The following is a 20760-nucleotide window of genomic DNA, read 5'->3' on the forward strand; positions in this document are numbered from 1 at the left end:
TGAAGACTAAGTAATAATGTAATCCAAATAATATATAAAATAAATAGAAATGAATGGATTTGCAACAGTAAAAAACAGGTATGATAAAGGGGGAAAAAAGAGTATGTGTATATACCACAGGTGGACGAACTATGGCCTGCGGGACCATCCTGCCCGGCCCCTGAGCTCCCGGCTGTGTAGGCTAGCCCCCGGCCCCTCCCCCGCTGTCCCCCCTTCCCACGCAGTCACGCTGCCGTGTGGGCAGCACTCTGGCCCACTGCTCTTGACAGGCAGTGTGGCGGCATGGCTGGCTCCAGCATGGTAAGGGGTCGGGAGGTTGGATAAGGGGCAGGGGGTCCCGAGGGGCAGTCAGGGAGCGGTTGGATGGGGTGGAGGTTCGGGGGGGGGCAGTCAGGGAACTGGGAGCCGGGGGAGTTGGATAGGTGGTGGGGTCCCGGGGGGCGGTTGTGTGGATAGGGGTCGTGGCAGTCAGGGGACAGGGAGCCGGGAGGGAGGGGGGTTGGCTAGGGGCTGGGATCCCAGGGGATGGTTAGGGGCACGGGGTCCTGGGAGGGGGCAGTCAGGGGTCAAGGAGCAGGGGGGGTCGGATGGGTCAGGAGTTCCGAGGGGGCAGGAAGTGGGAGGGAGTGTGTAGGGGGTGGGGCCAGGCAGTTTGGGGAGGCACAGCCTTCCCTACCCAGCCCTCCATACAGTTGCGTAACCCTGATGTGGTCCTTGGGCCAAAAAGTTTGCCCACCCCTGGTATATACACACATAAGTAAAGTCACCCTTGCAAAATTGTCCTGAGAACATCAGCCCATCATTTAACATGTGGAAAAAAAACAAACAGTTTTACTCATCTCAACAATTTATAGACACAACATACTTTTTAATATAAACATAACTCACCCCAGCAAAGTGGACAAGTAGAACTCTGCAAGGCGGGAATATATTAGCAGCATAACTAGTACGTGCAAATGAGCTCCTCGCCTTCCATGCTGCATTATTCTTGACTCTTAAATGTGCAGGCAAATAACTTGAAGGCAATGGTGGGTGGAGCAGGGAGATTGAGATTGTCTTCAGCCTTCATGTATTACATTTTGCACAGTTAATGTTATCATATATTGATCCTCTATAGAGCTGTGCGAATTTTGGTTTGCTGTGACACAAGATTGGTGAGGTAATAACTTTTATTGGACCAGCTTCTGTGGGTGAGAGAAGTTTTTGAGACAAGACTCTCAAAATTTTGGCCAGCTCTAGTGTAATTTCCAGACAAAATCTCTGTGAAGGTGAGTTAAGGTTTTGTGCCATAAGAGACTCTTTCAAAAAGAGTGGAAGTATTAAAAAAAGTTGGCAATCCAGGAAATTCACAATTATGGTTAAACTTATAAGAAATCCTAATCTCTGAAGACATGGAAATGCAGTTAAGATCGCCCACAGATACACTGTTCTCATCTTCCCTCTTTTGTGGAAAGGGCATCAAAAATGTGCATGTTTTAAGAGTAGAACTTTACCTCAAATGAACACTCATGCAGAATTAATCTATGCCAACAAGCAAATTCAGGTTTTGTGCATGAAATTAAAACATTTTTTAAAGTCTACCCTACCATGTCTGGGAAATTTCTCTCACCCCCGACCCCCACCATGATAGCATTTTGTTTTAACATATGCTTAATGGTACCCATGGGATCTGATCCCTGGCTAGGAATCAAATAGCTTGAAGAATAAATAATCAAAAGAGACATGCAGTTGGTATATATTAGTTATACATGAACATTATTAATTAGTGGTATAAATTAACATCACAAAGCTTAGTGCTCAGTCTCACAGCCCGACAGTACATTCTGAGTCCTTTGCTATGGGACTAAGTCATGTTTTGTATCGAGAATCACAGCATAAAAAGGGGAAGGTGATATTTGTGCATTCATATATTGATACCTAGCATCTGAAAGTCATTTTTTTTGTTTGGGTAACATAGGTCCTCAGTTTGTACCAAATCAAATTTTCATTTTGAATTCAATTGAATATATAAGGCCCAATTTCAAGTTACCTCATGACAAAGCAGATGACCAAAACCCACACTGTGACCTATTATGATTATACTTGGGTACAGTCTTCGACATGCAGTTAGTTATTCCTGAATCTTAGTAAGCAGTAAAACAAGCAAAATGCCAACTCCTTTTACATCTGATGAGGCAGGATAAAAAGAGTGTAATACCCCTAGCCATATTGGGTGGCATCAAAATATGTACAAACTCATCATAGGCCAAATCCTGCTTCCTGCACAAAACCCAAATAGCTGTAAAAAGATATTCTGTACGTTCAATGGGACAAAGTACTCCCTGCCAGACAGCCCATGACAACAGCAGTCTTATTGCAGCCAGTGCCGTTCCCACTCAAAGAACAGTTTTGTTTTGTTGATCCATGTATTTGCAGTCATGCTTCTGTTCCTCACCCCTATATGGGCCTGTTGGGGAGGACACAATGGACTTCAGTTTAGAGGGCCCCCCCAAAAGAAAACTCTACCTACTTTTCTGTCTTGGCACTTACACCACATTCATCACTATGGTATCTAACACAGCCCACAACCTACTCCTCCCCACAAAGCAAACCTATCCCAAGTTCAGTGTCCAGAACTTGTTCTGGTATTACTTGAGCCAGAGAATTTGACATTATAGGAGAATATTTTTTTGAGCTTAGAGCTGGCATAAGCGAATAAATCAAGGCAGAGATGAAAAGCAGGAGTCTTGGGAAAGAGGTCATGAACTGGAAAAGAAACTGTCAGTCAACAGGTCTCAAAGATTCAGAGGGTTATAACAATCATTCCTGGAGGAAGAAACTATATTGGTAGGCCCCATATTCAGTGGGTTCCACATATGTTATAGTTTGTAGTACCTACAACTCAGAGAAAAGACATAAATGTGCACTGAATTCCACTATTATTTGAGAAGCATAGACTTTTGGCACAAAAAAAAAAGTCAGAATTTGGCTTTTACTGCTGAAAGATGTCTGTAGGTAGGCATATCTTTAATTTAAAGCTTCTTTGGGTTTTTTTTCAAAGTGTGCTTAAAACTTCCAATCAAAGTAGATCTAGCAAAAAAGATCAACAAGCTTGAAGTGCTTTTCATGAAAGATTTATTTTATAAATCATCACTCCTCACTTCCCATTCCAAACTTCATGATCCCTCCATTAGATTAATTGGATTTTGGCTAAAGATCTTTGCCATAGTGTCTTCACTTCTTTGACAGGTATCAGGTGATATCTATTTCAAAATCACACATCAGTTTATATCTGCTTAGAATCAGAGACCAGAAACGCAGATGAAGATTCTTCTATAATACACTAAAGATACACTAAATATTTTGTTCCATCAGTGAACATAGCGTTTGTTCCATTTTGTTTTGTTCCACTAACATTTTGTTCCACTAATACACTAAATATTTTGTTCCATCAGTGAACATAGTGTACCTGAAATAAATAGCAATAGAGCAGTGCTGGCTCAGGCTTTGCCTGAGCCAGCACTCATTAAATTTCAACTTCATTAAGTACTGGTCAGGCCTCTTAGACATACATAAAACAGAGACCATTATCTAAATATATGATACATACCAAGAGCAATGGTTGTTCGGGGCAGAACCCCTAAAATGTCTTCAAACAGCTACGTACTGGTGCTGCCTGAGAAACAAAAGCCGATTTATAAGAAATTATGGGGCAATTTGCCAGCATTGTTTCTATGCCACAAACAGTGCTCTCATATGCACCCTACACACTTTCCTCCCCCACTTTAATTTGGAAATAACGGAAGCTGAATGCTTTCAAACCAACGCCCCACTCAATACATCCTTAACTGTTACGGAAGAAATTTAAAAAAAAAAATCATTAAAAAGAAACCATAGAAAGTAAAACAAACCAACACTTCTTTGTTTTAAGCTCTGACAAAAGATCGGCCAAAACCAAAACTTGCAGACTCAGGGCAGGTCTACACTTAAAATGCTGTATCAGTACAGCCTTTCCCATCGGCACACTTAATCCACCTCTGCGAGAGGCAGTAGCTGTGCCGATGGGAAAAGCTCCCCCACTGACATAGCGCTGTCTACGTCAGGGGTTAGGCTGGTAGAACCACAGCGCTCAAGGGTGTGGATATTTCACACCCTTGAGCAATATAGATATACTGATATAAATGTGTGGTGTAGACCTGGCCTCAGGAGCTCCCATAACCACGATAGTTTTTTGAAGCCTAAACCTCCCACATCTTACTAAAGAAAGAGTAATTTGAAACAGAAATGAACTGAAAATACAAAATGCTACAAAGAACTTTCCAAATGGCAAATCTTCAGGGTTATGTGGATTTGGCAGCAAGTTCTGTAAGTTTTTTTTCCCCTCCCAGCAGCTTCTAGCCCATCAAATACTTGCTATAATTTTGTCACTCCTTTGAATGGGGCTAACTGTTTGGACACCAGCATAGCCATACTCCAACAAAAAGATAAAAGTCCTAGAGAATGTAGATCTGCTGACCAGTATCATCAGTCTGCACAATAAAATACTGCCCAAAAAACCTTGGCAAACTGGCTCCTCTTCAGCCTGATAAGTTCTTTCCAACACTGACCAGTCTGGTTGTATTCAAGGGAAAGCCAAAAATTATGATATTCAGTGATCATCATCAGTTTCACATTAAATAAATGAATACAAGAGGCTTTCTTCTAGCATTAGCTGCCGAGAGGGTGCGGAGGAAATTAAAATTTCAGACCTTCAGTCACAAACTGCATCCAACTACTCCACAATTCCACATATCCATTACTTCTTTTAAAATGGTTTGTGGTCAGACTTTCTTCCTAAATTGAGGCATGGGGTAAAAGTATTCTTTTATCACCTTTTCTATTTGTTCTATGAATCCATTGAACTGCTTGCAACAGCAATCAGAGATGGAGCAGAGACTGGAGAATCACAGTCTATGACAAAAAAAACAAACAAACCCTGCTCTTTTTGCAGATGACAGTTGCTTTATCTCAGTGAAATAGAAGCCTTCTTTCAATATCTTAAAGAAATCTTGGGGGCTCAAAGCACTATGTCTGTTTTTTTTGTAAATATGACAAAGTCAGAGGTAATGCTCTTAAGCATGGCTCCAGAGAGAATCTCTAATTAGATTTTCCATGCCAATGGCCCGGGGGATTTGAGAATATGGGGTACAATTCTCACTCAATTGAGCTAAACCAACACTAAATATGCAACCTCATCTGCACACTTTAGATCATGACTTTCAAAAGGCGACAACTTACCATTGTCAACACTTAACTGAGTTTATTTGAAAAACATTAATAATCCTTCCCCAAATGCTGTACTTTCTTCAACTTCTACTATTTATACCTATTTAGCATTAAAGGTGGAGGGCAAGGGTCCTAGATAGAAAATGCTTGAGTTTTACATGGCATGGAAAGAAACTGATGATCCGCTTGTTAAGGTGTTCACCTCTCTTCCTGGAAGTTTTATAAATGAACAGCTGTAATTTGACATTTTTGGAACTGGTTACATTTTACAGAAGCACCAAAACACCCCCACATGGCAGAGCACTGAAGCATCATATTGCTCTTTTTGTCCATTCTAACCTGATTTATAGCAAAGACACTTCGCTCCTGTGACGTTATTGACTTGAACTGGGACAGTATACAACATTGTTGCAACCAAGGCCCTGTAGTGGCACCAAATCTTATATAAAGGGCGTCAAATAAGGTGTCTAAAATGAGGTTACAGTTTGCTGGTTATGATTATGCTATCTGTTTGCATGTATCATTTTTGTATTTAAAGATATAAGTATTCACTCTATACTGTCTGTATTTCAAACTTATGCTATGCTTCTGGGTGACACCCCAGACAAGTTGGTGTCAGCCCTGCCTAGCCTGCTTGATGGCCCATTAAAGGGCCATCAGCTATACAATTGACCCATTGAGAGAAGGCAGACACGCCTTGCGACTCAGCAAGGCATGCAGGGACCTGCCTATGGACAGAACTCTGAGGTTTTTCCAGGCCATGTGATGGACAGCTTGTCTTTGGAACAAAGAAAGACAGACCACATGGCAAGAGACTATAAAAAGCTGCTGCAGCTCCTCCATCTTGTCTTCAATCCTGCTTCCTACCTCTGGAGGAACTTTGCTACACTGAAGCTTTGAACCAAGGACTGATGACCCATCCCAGCTGTGGATGTACTCCAGAGACTTGATTTGAACCTGCAGTTTATTCTATCACTGCTGCAAGCCTGAACCAAGAACTTTGCCATTACTGTATGTAAATGATTCCATTTAACCAGTTCTAGCTCTCATCTATATTTCTTTCCTTTTATGAATAAACCTTTAGATTTTAGATTCTAAAGGACTGGCGTGATTTGTGGGTAAGATCTGATTTGTATATTGACCTGGGTCTGGGACTTGGTCCTTTGGGATCGAAAGAACCTTTTTTCTTTTACTGGGGTATTGGTTTCCATAACCATTTGTCCCCATACCGAGTGGCACTGGTGGTGATACTGGGAAACTGGAGCGTCTAAGGGAATTGCTTGTGTGACTTGTGGTTAGCCAGTGGGGTGAAACCAAAGTCTTCTCTGTTTGGCTGGTTTGGTTTGCCTTGGTGTGCACAGAAACCCCAGCCTTGGGCGGTAACTGCCCTGCTTTAAGCAATTTGTCCTGAATTGGCACTCTCAGTTGGGTCCCGCCAGAACCAGCATCATTACAGCTCCCACAGGAGATCAGACAACATCCTATCTTAGGGAACAGTGTACAAAAATGGGAAAAGGCAATCAGGTAGCTTGGTATAGTGCCAAAATTCAAATGGAGTTTTTGAATAAGTGAGCTACTCAGTTCCTCTGCAGCACAAGAGGATGCCAGCTTTCAAAGATGGGATGCCGAAAGGACCGTCTACCATTGGTAAATCTCCAAAGTATAAACACTTACAAATTTTGAGCAGCTTAGATTAACATTTAAGCCACTTTAACTGTTGGCTTTTTTTTCAAAATGAATCTAAAAGTTAAACACTTCCTAGACATGGTCACTAGATAACCAACTATGGATGAATTTATTCAAATGAACTTGCAGACTGTGGCCAAACCCAAATCTACTCTCTTTATGGTACAACTTCTTCATCCAGAAACATTCGTAAATGCATATTCTAAACTCCCCTCCCCCACATCCTAAAATTCCTTTTAAGCAAAAATTGAAGGCTTAGGGTACTTGAACTGCCACCTGAAGTCTATACTTGCAACACTTGGAAGCTAATCCAGTACCTTATACTTCAAAAACTTCAGTATTATCTAATTTTCAACAAAACAACAACTCTAGAACTAGGATTTAAAATTTTCTATTACAATTATCAGTTACTCCTACTTCTAAAAGGCCTATGACACAAATACACCAGATTAGGGTATCAATTTAGCATTTCATACATTCCAAGTTGTGAGTGGCTATGATGTCAAACCTTTATTATATGTCCTGGAAATTGAACCATGGGACCAAGTCTGGCATGTATGGCATTGACTTAAGAGTACAGAGTGGAATGTCTATCGAGGGCAAAACATCAAATCCTAAAATCTACTGGCTGTACCACAATGCCTACATTACAGGTTTAGCATGTGATGTCAGAGACTACCTTAACCAACTGAAAGGGTCATAATAGAAAATTTGTTTGGTTTTGTTCTCTTAAGTATGGGGCAGAAAGAGAGACTGTCTTTGGACACTCGTACAGGGAGAGCAATTCTGAAAGAGAAAGTACAGTAGAACCTCAGAGTTACTGACACCTCAGGAATGAAGGTTGCCTAACTAACTCTGAAGTGTTCCGTAACTCTGAAGAAGAGGTTATGGACTTCAGCCACACCGGGCAGTTGGGACTGCGGGGGGGGGAGGGGGCGCGGAGGCGGAAGACATCTGGGCTCCAGGTGAGGGAGAGAGTTGGGGCTTCTGACCCTCAGGGTGCTAGGGCTCCGGACTGGGGGCTCAGGACTTCTGCCCTGTGGGAGTACCAGGGCTCAGAGCTTTAGACCTGGAGGGAGCACTGGGGCTTAGAGCTTCAGCTGTGCTCCCAGTTTCAGCCTCACAGGGGGTGCCGGGGCTCAAGACTCCCCATGGCTCGTCTCCCAGCTTCAGCGGGGGGGCACATTCACCAGGGCTCAGGACTTTAGCTACACGAGGGAGGGGGGAGCACTGGGGCTGACACTAGTTAAATTGGAGAGGATGGGGTTTAATACAGCAATCAAAAGGTGGGTAATGAATTGATAAAAGGGGAGACAACAACAGGTCATACTCAAAGGTGAACTGTTAGGCTGGAGGGAGGTCACTGGTAGAATTCCTTAAGGATTGGTCTTGCTCACTATAAATACATCAGAGGGATAAATAACTCCTCTCTTTCCCTGCTGTTTTAAGTTAAGGCCCAGTGCTGGCACAAGAAAAATGGATATAAACTGGCCCATCAACAAGTTTAGGCTAGAAATTAGACAAAGATTTCTAACCATCAGAGGAGTAAAGTTCTGGAACAGCCTCCCAAAGGGAGCAGTGTGTGTGTGGTGGGGGTGCGGAGGGTTGGGGGAGGAGAACCTAACTTGTTTCAAAACTGAGCTTGATAAGTTTATGGAGGGGATGGTTTGATCAAAGAGCTTCCAGTGGCATGTGGCCCATCCATGATTGCTTTTAGCAAATATCTCCAATAGACAGAGATGGAATACTAGATAGGGAGAGCACTGATTTTACTACAGAGAATTCTTTCCCAGATGTCTGGCTGGTGGGTCTCTCCCACATGCTCAGGATCCTATTGCCATATTTAGGGTCAGGAAGGAATTACTCCCCAGGTCAATTTGGCAGAGAGCCTGGGGTTTTCGACCTTCCTCTGCAGTGATGGAGGCACTGGTCACTTGCTGGTTTGAACTAGAGTAAATGTGAATTCTCTGTAACTTGAAGTCTTTAAATCAAGATTAGAGGACTTCAATAACTCAGCCAGAGGTTATGGGTCCATTACAGAAGAGAGTGGGTGAGGTCCACTGTGGCCTCTGATGTACAGGAGGTCAGGCTAAATTATCATAACTGTCTCTTCTGGCCTTAAAGTCTATAGGAGAATCTCAGTTCTGTCAGTTATGGGACATAGGAGGCCAGGCCTTGTAGTTAGCATAGGGTAATGGTCTGGGTCCCCACATCAGCCAGGGTTCAGAACCAGGAGGTAAGCAACCAAGAGTCAAATACCAGAAATCAGGCTGAGTCAAGGAACAAGGAGGTCAGGATCAGGAGACAGGAGCAAGTAGCACTGGGTGAGTAGTCTGAAACAGTGCGGAGTCCAGTTGAATGGATGACTTTCCTGTTCCTCTTCTGGCTTAAGTAGGGGGAGCAGGCCAGTAAGGACCTCTGGTGTTCCACCAATTGGAGCCCAGGGATGGAGCTTTCCATCTGACACAGAATATTTCTCCTGCCAGTGCCAGCTCACCTGCATTGGCCAGAACACTTGGGGGAGGAGGGGGTGCAAAACTAAGACTCCTCCCACTTCTTACCCCCTGACATGGTTAGAAATAAAATAGCAGCCCCATGGAACTGACTATCCATACACAGGCAGTCTAGATAGCCCATAGACAGGCAGTAGGTGGTATTGTACACAACCTCCTTTCTTCCCCATGAAGGCACACAGGACAAGTTACCATCTTGCTCTAATGGTAAGCTAATTGTCTGCCACATAGATTCTAATACCCAAGTCACATCAACTAACCACAATGTTATTTAAAATGAAAATTACAAGGAAGTGACTACTTGGCATTTTTAACATAGGTTAAAATGGTAACGCCACAGAATCTGTTCAGTGGAGACGCTGCTCATGTAACACTAGAAGGTTAAAAAAATATGTATTTGGAAATGGTATGTAGAATGCTGTTCAAAGGTGCACACACTATGTGAAGAAACCTCCTTTATCCTTCAAGTTTAACCTTAAATGTCAAAAAGTGTCACTCTAGGTTATGATTATTGTTGATGCTATAGATGATTTATTACATTTGTAAACAAGTGATTGAATTCCAGCAGTCAATTGTGGGGAGGATGGACGCATCGTTGCCTACAGTTCTGTCAGCATTTTATTTTAATGAATAACAAATTGCTTCTTTAAAATAATCTGTCCTTAAGATATTAAAATCTTTCAAATAAATCTCACTACGTCTAGGATCATAAGCCAGAAAGTGAATTGGGTTTAATTTCTCAATATTATGAAATAAGAAGCACACCAAAGCAGGGATAGGAAAGCATTGCAAACTAAACTAATAGCCTAAGAAATGAGCATGAGAGAACTGGGCTGTGAGCCATATTCAGGATTCTTGTGCCTGGTAACAAGCAGGAGCTAAATTTAGCTTGGATGCATATGACTCCCATTGAGCTCAAGAGGAAACACACATGCACCAAAAGCATAAAATTGTCCTAGGTGTAATTTTAGTAGGAATTACACTAAAAGGACCTGATTCCCCTGTTAATAGAATGTCTTGTCCTGCAGATAATCCAAGAAACTGAACTTTTGAAGTCCTTCAAGGAAGTGGCTTCCAGCTGGAGGAAGAGTACAGATACAAAAGGAACGATGATCAAGGATTAATTGCATAGGGGGGTGATGGGTACTGAATTAAGAAGTGACCAAAAGACAAGAAGAGAAATCTCTTCCATTTGCTATCAGGTCAGAAGACCAGCAGAACATGTATGATTCCTTCTGGTATTGCATTAATATGCATTTTCCGACAGACTGTGAATATACTGAAGAACAGTAAAAGCCAAAAATTTTCATTTGAAAATACATTACATCCTTTGTCTGAACTTTGGACTTGCATATCTCCTTACATTTGGCATCTCAAGAGACAAACAGCTCGCTATACAACCTCTTTCCACTGAAATCATTATAGCAGATACTCTGTGAGCAGTCATGATTCATATCATTGTTCCTGTGACTGATTTTGAAGCCATTTGAAAACACACAGAATTAAAGCCTATCTCTGTGGATTATCCGATACAATTTAATAGAAGCCTGGGATTTAATATAATTAAGTTAGCTAGTACAGCAGTAATACCCTGCCTATCCATAATCAGAAAATTAGAGAAATGTGACATGAATTATATAATTCACAAATTCAAACTGGTCCAGAAACAAAGTTGCAACTTAAGTTAGCTGCATTATAGAAGGTTTAAGAGTGTCTAAAAAAAGGAGTGCTACGTGGGTGGAGGAACAGAACAGAAAATGTCACAAAGAAAGATTAAATCCATGCGCCGTATGTTCGACAACCCTTCACAGCCAAATTGCAGTACTTGCGATAAGGGACTGTAGGTTTTTGCCCAAGGGTCTGGAAAGCTATAGGTACAGTAGGAATAGCTATATTGCTGCACAAAAGACACGGGGAAAACAAACAGGGAACAATTTCTTAGCAAAGAAATCAGAATATTAGTATGCATCTCCACAGATAAAAATACTTGTTAAAAAAAACAAAAACACCCCTCATACACCACCACCACCACCATGTGTCTAAACATGTTTAGACTCCATTTCAGAAGCTAACATCTCAAAAATAACCACTCAAGGAATTAATTCTGAGGAATGAGAACAGAAGAAAGTAGAAATCTGTCCAATAATATTAGTAACAGCCATATAAAAAAACAACAGGGAAAGGACTTTAACAATCTGGGAAAACAGACTCAGGTTGTGTTAATTATGCAGACTGCAGAGAAGAGAGGGTGGGGAAATAAAGATGGAGTTTGTACCATGTCATTGTGCAGACTGCCAAGAAGAAAAAGTAGTGGGGGGCAAGGAAGTGTGATAGCGAAAACTATTGAAAGCCTAGAATGAAAAATAAGCACAGGAAAGAAGGAAAGGAAAATCAACACAAAACTGTCAAAGTGAACTTGACAAAATATCTATTTTTCTGGATGCTGGTATACAAAAAGACACATGCAGGGAAACTGCTCATTAAAATGCATGTGACAGGTTTCTAGAAATCAATACGTTAAGAAAAGACAGCTAGAGATTTTAGAAAAGTTGCCAGTATTTTGAGTCTAAGTCCAGGAGACAGATGAACACAAAAAATGATACTATATCCTTATCTGTTAACTGGGTTTCTGCTAATTGAATTACTAATCCAGACACCCGGATTCAGCACTCTCTCAGCAGGTAGATGGACCAGTGAGAAGATATTTATTATGCAGTTTCAAATGCAGCTGCAAAAAGAAAAAGTTTCCTGACCCTCACCATCATTCCATAAAGTGATACAAATGTAGCTTGCTTGCATCTAGTCTGGTCCCCCATATTGGCATCACTTCAACTGGAGTGGGACCAACTATTAAAAAAAAAAAAAAAAAAAACAGTTAGCCTACAAGAAACTATTACTACCACCATTGTTTTCCAGCCCAGTCCCCAGATGACATTTTAAGTGAATGCTCCACAGTATCCCATCAGCTTTCAAACCAGCAGATGTCACTGGAGAGAGGCTAAGATTTGGCATCTGCTGTTCCTCTCACCGTGAGAATGCCACAGCCACTGGCTTGGGTGCCCCATCTTTAGGGCTGAACACTGTTTAAGAGCAGAAGCCATTTATAATGAAATAAAAGAGTTCTGGGGAAAAACAAGATTGGATAGCATTCTATTATCTGAGAACACAAACAGCGTATGGTATTACCATGTCCAAAATTGAAATCTTCCTATTGGTCTTTCAGCAAATTGATATTACAATTAGCCCAAAAAAATTAACAATTTTCAGATTCTTATTAGAGTGCCTCAGTAATGGTAACCAATGTTTTAAGAACATCCCCAGCAGATTCCTTACCAGGATTTTGAAACAATGAATGGAAAGTCCCCAGGAAATCCTTCCAAGGCTTTAAAACTTAGCCTACTCTATAGTGGGACAGGACTGAGTTTAATGGATACTCTATAGACATTGATACAGTTCACATGTGATTTTTTTTTTAAATATATATAGCTTATACTGTAGTTACATACCTACTGAGTTTCAGTGTAGGATTTTCAAAAATACTTAAGTGACTTACATACCTAAGTCAAATGGAGAATCAATACGACTTATTTAGGAAGAGAAATTCCAGGATACTTTCAAAGGGATGCATGCTTTTAAGTAATTGGGTGCTTTGGAAAATCCCACCCTCGGTGCCTTGATTTAAGTAGCTCTGAGTACCTGAAGGCAAAGCAGAGACATGGAAATATTATATATTTAGTAGTTCAAAGAGAATTCCACATTAGGAAGCACTACTGAGAACACAATAATGATAGGATATATATCAGAAGATAGAGTATTAGAGTCTCTGTAAAAAAATGTCTCAAGCTATAGTCAATTATTCTCATTTTAAATTCCATTTTTAAAGTAGAGATCTGGTAAGAGGAGAGACTTATCAAACCCACATTACTACAACTTACATAGATTGACAGGTAATGATGAAAAAAAATATTTATAGCTCAGGGAAAATGTTAAGTTGGTATAGAGTTCAAATCTGCCACAAGGCCAAATATTGGTTCATTATAGTAAGTGTGATTGCATAAATGATACATATTCATTTCACTTAATACTGAAGAGTACCTACTGCATCAACATTTTAATTAGTATATGCAAAAACCAGGAAGTTGTGGTGCATAAAATGCATAAACATGCAACCGTTTAATGCAAGGACTAGATGGGCCTTGTCAAAGATTGTTTGGCCTAATTTATTTTGACGGGGGTTAGATCAGAGGACTCATACCAGATGACAGCAGACATAATTTACAAAAATGGGTTTACAAGCAATTGTCACTACAACAAGAAATTTAAATTGTATATATTATATAAATAAATGTACGCATGGGTTTGGGGGCCCACCAAAAAAAAAAAAAGAGACCATGGCACATGGTAGGATAGAAAATATAACGTGCAATATAACATAGTAGGCAAAAATCAAGTGCCATACCCATTACTCATCTTGTCAGCATACTCGTCCAAATGTATTAAATCAATAAAGAGCAAATCTGACTCCCCCCTTAGTACTACAGCAATCCCAGTAAGCACGAGGTGCAGCTTGGTTTCACAGTCCAGGTACCCCACTACACAATCAATCTCAACTCTTTCGACACACCTGCATGGCCATGAGCAAGTGAACTTTGGAGCAGAGGTTTTCAAATGGGGTGGGAGGAGGGAGAGCTCCCTAGGGGAGTGTGAGAAGCTTTAGAGGGAAAAAAAAAAACACACATTGTGCACATTTTACCCACAGCAATGAATAACTAGCAAAGCGAATTCCTCCAGACAGACATACCAGCTCCTCAGATGGTGCTGTGCATTTTGACGGATTTACAAAGTTGCCATCTGTACCTTAATCAGTTTGCTACAACACTAGGTGCACATTTAATTGTAAGCATCGACCACAATTGCAGTTTTGTTTTTGCTCGTTAAAATGGATCGTTGGCTCTGTTTAATCAATACCTTACTGTTTTTAATATTTAGTGAGAGTTGTGTATTGATTTTTGGTTTTAATTGGTATATATATACTTGTGTGGTGGGGAGGGCGGTGTAAACAGACATGAAAAAGGAGGCACGATCAAATAAGTTTGAGATCCATTGCTTTAGGGCATGACAAGGTTAATTCAGTCCTCCAGCCAACCAGGGCTGCAGGCATCAAAGTTACTGCAGCCTCAAAACTCCAAGAGCAACCTTGGAGCAACTCTGCAACTACTTCCCACTTCTTCCTACTCCCATAACCCTAACAGAGATCACTAACCTACGGCCCACTAGGTGGGCTGTGCACGAATTCTCAGTATTTACAATGCTGCAATCAGGAGGCATAGAGTATTGCACCTTTAATATAACCAGTGCCTTTTTAGAAAGATTATACCTAATTCACTTGTGCATGTGAATTTCAGTATTTTTATGTAGTGCTTGTAAAAGGCAGCAAGTCACTGATTATTTACATGGTTACTGTCTGAAATAGAAGCAATAAGTGACTAGATGCTTAATTGAACAGTTTCAAAAAAGTGACTAGTGATTTTTGATGCTCAACCAGAAACACTTTAAAAGGCGCTTGATTTCCCTGCCAACCTCCTGCCCCTTCGCCCCCCCCCCCCGCCCGTTAAAAGTGGCCAAATATTGAGAAATGAATGCTGTCATGAAAAGCTAGAATTTAGGATCTCTCCTGGGATTCTCTACACTCTGACCAGGCAATTTTGAACCTCCATTCTTCCTTTGGAAACATTTAGTAGCTATATTATTTTGAGTAGCACATTCAGGTTTTGTCAGCTTGTCTCTGTTGGCACTTTTCATCCAGGCACCTCAGAAATCATTAAAGAATACTTACGGTTGACACAGAAATAGGAATATCTTTCTTGCAAATGCCTATTTTGAAAATGGATAAAACTAAAACCAGAGAGAGATTATAGCAGAGACTTATCTAAAGACCCCACAAAAGTTAGTTGCAGACCAAGGACTCAGGAGTCCCAGTGTATGTTATAAGAGAAGTAGGCTGGCTGCAATAAATTCATCTTAAGTCCCCTTCTATCAATATTCACTAGAATATCAGAGTGAGAAACAGAAAAACAACTGAAAGCCTGAAGTAGATGGAAGTAAAACCTGAGCATACGGATTAGTGGACACCACATATTTTTAAGTCTGTGTGAGAGCATGTGGGAATTCTGTCATGTCCAAAAATTACAATCTAACTCAAACCTTTTCCATTCTTGGGAGGAGGGGGGGAGGGAAGAGGGGGAAATCAAGCACAAGTTGATGATTGTGGGTGTTCGCAGAAGGTGAGCCAAGAAATGGCCATGGTATGACAGCAGCCAAACAAGTCAATTATCTGCAGCACCACATTTGAACTAAAAAAAAAAAAAAAAAGCACCAAATAATTGGGTCAAAAGAAAAACGACAAGGTAAAACCAACCAACCAACCTTATGTTGAGGTGACAGTTTTTTTATTCAAACAAAGACCAGAAAGTTTTGATGTTTGAGCTAAGAAGCAGAGTGAACTGCCACAAGTACACAGAACTGCACAGCCAAGTCAGTAGTGGAATATGAGAAAAATAGGGATAAGTAGTGAAAAGGTAAATGTTTTGTGACCCAAGGACCCCTAAATGCCAACAGGGAAGATAGCGAAAAGGGGTTACAGTAGTCTATCTTCGGAGTCTGATATGTACATTTTAGTTCATCAGCTAATGACATCGGAGGTTTCAAAAGCCAGTCAAATATAAAGTATTAGATAAGGTCTTTATTTTAAAAGCATCCCTTGTTCCCTTTAGCTGAAGAATTTCAGAAGGAAAAGTCCCCCTGCTTGACAGTCTCTTACATCGGTGGTGCCAAAACTTTTCCTGACATGCTGCCCCCCACTTAACAGTAATGAAATCGGTGTACACTGCCCATGCTCCATTACAGCACAGTTGACTGCCTCCCCATGGAAGCTGGCCTGAGACCCACCATGTGTCCCCCCAAATGTTCCTCCATGTCCCCCTTTGGGGGCACACTTCTCAGTTTGAGATCACTGTCTTCGACAGTGGCACCCCTGACAGAGAAGCTTGCTCCAGTAGCCTCCATCTGTTCTTCCATACTTTCCCTCAGAAGTTTTGTGGGGTTTTTTTTTTTTTTTTTTAAAGGACCTAAAAAAGGAGTGATGGAGGGAATAACCCATCTGCTTATTTTGTTCACCAGCTAGGCTTATTTTTAAACACACCAGCTTTGGTTTCCTAATTTTTGCATCTATTTTCTTGTCCATCAAGCATGAGTTTAACAGAATCCTCATGTTATATATTGTATTTAGACTAATTCAGTTTTTCTGTCTTTTTCATACCTCTTCCAATCAACATTATATGTTAGTGACATTTTATGAACTTGCACATAATTTAAAGTTGAGTTCAGAGAGTAAAAGTATCACAACATCCAAATAAATGGTATCCAGGTTCACTTTTGCTAATATACTCAACAAAAAACACATGTAGCAGAATTATAAACTATTCGGTTTTCTAACACAAGAGATAGGTTGAACCATCATATAAAATAGTTCAGTTAACCTAAAGTTAATTAAGACCAATTAAGACATGTAAAAAAAAATTAACACCAAAGCAAAGCTTTGTTAAAATAAAAGGCGTCATCTTAATTTATGCAGCTTCTTCATGAAAAGAAACATCAGGAAAAAAAGAAAAGCTACTGAAGTAAGAGATGCTATATTGCTATCAGTGCAGTTTCTCTTTCTAAAAGACTAATCTTTGAAATAATTCAACCTAAACCAACTTATAATACAGCTCTAGCACAATGCATAGGTGACAGGAGTTTAAATAACAACATTATAAAGCCATGTAGTTAAACTCATTCAGAATTATGTTGGGATAAAATTAGAAAGGCCAAGGCACAAAATGAGATTAAATTAGCTAGAGACATAAAAGTGTAACGAGAAAACATTCTACAGTTTCTTTAGAAGCAAAAGGACAACCAAGGACAGAGTAGGCCCATTACTCGGGGGGGGAGGGGACCGATAACAGAAAATGTGAAAATGGCAGAAGTGCTAAATGACTGTTTCAGTTTTCACCAAAAAGCTTATTAGCGATCAGATATCTAACATGCCAGTGAAAATGGAAGTAGGATCAGAAGCTAAAACAGGGAAAGAAAAAGTTAAAATTACTTAAACAAGTTACATGTCTTCTAGTCACCACGGCCTGATGAAATGGATCCTAGAATACTCAAGGAGCTGACTGAGGAGATATTTGAGCCATTAGAATACAGGAGAGATTCCAGAGGACTGCAAAAGGGCAAATATAGTGCCAAACTATAAAAAGGGAAATAAAGACAACCCAGTGAACTACAGACCAGTCAACATAACTTCAGTATCCAGAAAGATAATGGAGCAAATAATTAAGCAATCAATTTGCAAACACCTAGAAGATAATAAGGTGATAAGTAACAGTCAGCATGGATTTGTCAAATAGCATCAAACCAACCTAACAGCATTCTTTGACAGAGTAACAAGCCTTGTGGATGGGCGAGGAGAGGGGAGATAAGCGGTAGATGTGGTTTATCTTGACTTTAGTAAGGCTTTTGATACTGTCTGTCATGACCTTCTCATACATAAAACTAAGGAAATACAACCTAGATGGAGCTACTATAAAGGTGGGTGCATAAGTGGTTGGAAAACTATTCCCAAAGTGTAGTTATCAGTGGTTCACACAGTGATGCTCTGTACCTCAGGGAAACACCCTACGCCCCCATGTTCATCTGTATAAAATGACTGCATGGTATCCAATCCAAAGTTTGCCATGTCAGGCGTCTTTGGAAGGTTCATAGATTCATAGATACTAGGGCCAGAAGGGACCATTATGATCATCTAGTCTGACCTCCTGCACATTGCAGGCTACAGAATCTCACCCACCCACTGCTGTAATAGGCCCCTAATCTATGCCTGAGTTACTGAAGTCCTCAAATCATGGTTTAAAGACTTCAAGGTGCAGAGACTCCTCCAGCAAGTGACCTGTGCCCCATGCTACAGAGGAAGGTGAAAAAACCCCAGGGCCTCTTCCAATCTGCCCTGGAGGAAAATTCCTTCCCGACCCCAGATATGGCGATCAGCTGAACTCTGAGCATATGGGCAAGATTCACCAGTCAGATACCCAGGAAAGAATTCTCTGTAGTAACTCAGATCCCATCCCATCAGAAGCCATTGGGCCTATGTACCAGGAATATTTAAAGATCAATTAATTGCCAAAATCATGTTATCCCATCATACCATCTCTTCCATAAACTTATTGAGTTTAATCTTGAAGCCAGATAGGTTCATGATGCACTGAGCATTGTTGTTATAGTAACATTATTTTGCTGCCTACAGGTTTAGCAGCAGCCAAGCAGGGATTCTGTGAAAGGTAATTTCATGTATATAGTTATGAGGCTAAAAATTGTGTCCTCGTGGCTTAAAACAAGCCCAGGCAAAACTCTCCAAGAGCAGAGGGACAGTTCACACCTCATCAGGGCATGTATGGAACAAACCCCAGCCCAGCCTCACAGAAACAAAGGACACTGGCCTAGGGAACAACAAAGGATCTGTTGGACTTTCGAGTGAATCACCCACCTTCCTTTGGTTAGTTTGGGACTGCGATGTGATAATGAAGGCGGGGGCAAAGCCAAGAGAGAAGCCAGCCTGTGGTGAGAAGCATCTAAGTTTGTAAGGGCAATGAAAGTGTTAAGATCAGCTTTGAATGCGTTTTGCTTTTATTTCATTTGACCAAATCTGACTTGTGCTTTGACTTATAATCACTTAAAAATCTATCTTTGAAGTTAATAAATTTGTTTGTTTGTTCTACCTAAAGCAGTATGTTTGGTTTGAAGCATGTCAGAAACTCCCCTTGGGATAAGAAGCTTGGTACATACCAATTTCTTTGTTAAATTGACAAACTCATATAAGCTTGCAGCATCCAGTGAGCATAACTGGACACTGGAAGATGGAGGTTCCTAGGGTTGTGTCTGGGACTGGAGATATTGGCTAGTGTCATTCGGCTGCACAATCCAAGGAGCAGCTTACATGTCAGAAGCTGTGCGCGAACAGCCCAGGAGTGCGGGTTCTCACAGCAAAGCAGGGTAAGGCTGGCTCCCAAAGTCAAGGATTGGAGTGATCTAGCAGATCACTGGTCCAGATAACACCAGGAGAATGTCACACACACTCAAGCTGGAAGTGGGATCCTTCAGAGATCAATTCTGGGTCTGATTCTGTTCAATAGCTTCATCAATGATTTAGATAATAGCAGAGAGAGTATATTTAAAGTTTGCGGACAATATCAAGCTGGGAGTGCTTGCGAGTGCTTTTGGAGGATAGGATTAACATTCAGAATGACCCAGACAAACTGGAGAAATGGTCTAAAGTAAATAGGATGAAATTCAATAAGGACAAATGAAAAGTACTCCAATTAGGAAGGAACAAATCAGTTGCACACTGACAAAATGGGAAATGACTGCATAGGAAAGAGTACTGCAGAGAAGGATCTGGGGGTCATTGTGAAGCTCAAACTAAATATGAATCAACAGTGTATCACTGTTGCAAAAAAAAAAAAAAGCAACCATTATTCTGGGATGTATTAACAGGAGTGTTGTAAACAAGACACGAGAAGCAATTCTTCCACTCTATTCTGCGCTGATTAAGTCTCAACTGGAGTATTGTGTCTAGTTCTGGGCACCACATTTCAGGGAAGATTTGGACAAATTGGAGAAAGTCCAGAGTAGAGCAACGAAAATGACCTATGAGGGAAGATTGGAAAAAATTAGGTTTGTTTAGTCTGGAAAAGAGAAGACTGAGAGGGGACATAACAATTTTCAAGAACATAAAAGGTTGTTACAAGGAGGAGGGAGAAAAATTGTTCTTCTTAATCGCTGAGGACAGGACCAGAAGCAATGGGCTTAAAATTGCAGCAAGGGAAGTTTAGGCTGGACATGAGGAAAAGATTCCTAACTGTCAGGATGATTAAGCACTGGAATAAACTGCCTAGGGAGGTTGTGGAATCTCCATCATTGGATATTTTTAAGAACAGGTTAGACAAACACCTGTCAGGGATGGTCTAGACAATACCTGCATATTAATAACCTCAGACATGATTCTCAACAAGTGATAATGTTAAGTTATCTGTCAATAAGTGACCACCACTACCTGCTAATAACTGAGGTTCAGATCCACAGAAATATGTAGGTTCTTAAAACCTAGATGTAGGTACCTAAATCTCAATTTTAGACTCCATTATCTTTCACAGAATCCCTGCTTGACTGCTGCTAAACCTGTAGGCAGCAAAATTCACTCAATAGCTAAATTTTCAGGGTA

At 40.8% G+C, this 20760-nt stretch overlaps 2 protein-coding genes across 4 annotated transcripts in view; both read right to left on the bottom strand.

Moving 5' to 3' along the window:
* The window catches only part of MARCHF1 (membrane associated ring-CH-type finger 1), a 482864-nt gene that overhangs the window by 416745 nt on the left and 45359 nt on the right, over positions 1–20760 (bottom strand). For 2 of the 3 annotated variants that reach the window (XM_084626291.1, XM_084626286.1), the window contains exons 2-3: positions 13001–13139; positions 12203–12290 (exon numbers count right to left, since the gene is read on the bottom strand). The exons of the other annotated variant lie outside the window; for it this stretch is intronic. The gene's annotated coding sequence lies outside the window, so the exon portion shown is untranslated. The remainder of the gene's footprint in view (positions 1–12202; positions 12291–13000; positions 13140–20760) is intronic. 3 annotated transcript variants of the gene reach the window in all.
* LOC311519325 (uncharacterized protein) overlaps positions 1–20760 on the bottom strand; it is a gene marked incomplete at its 3' end in the record, with an annotated part of 57311 nt that overhangs the window by 13749 nt on the left and 22802 nt on the right. The gene's annotated exons all lie outside the window — the stretch shown is intronic.

This window comes from Lepidochelys olivacea (genome assembly GCF_965140295.1).
Source record: "Lepidochelys olivacea isolate rLepOli2 genome assembly, chromosome: 4".
Lineage (NCBI taxonomy): Eukaryota > Metazoa > Chordata > Testudines > Cheloniidae > Lepidochelys > Lepidochelys olivacea.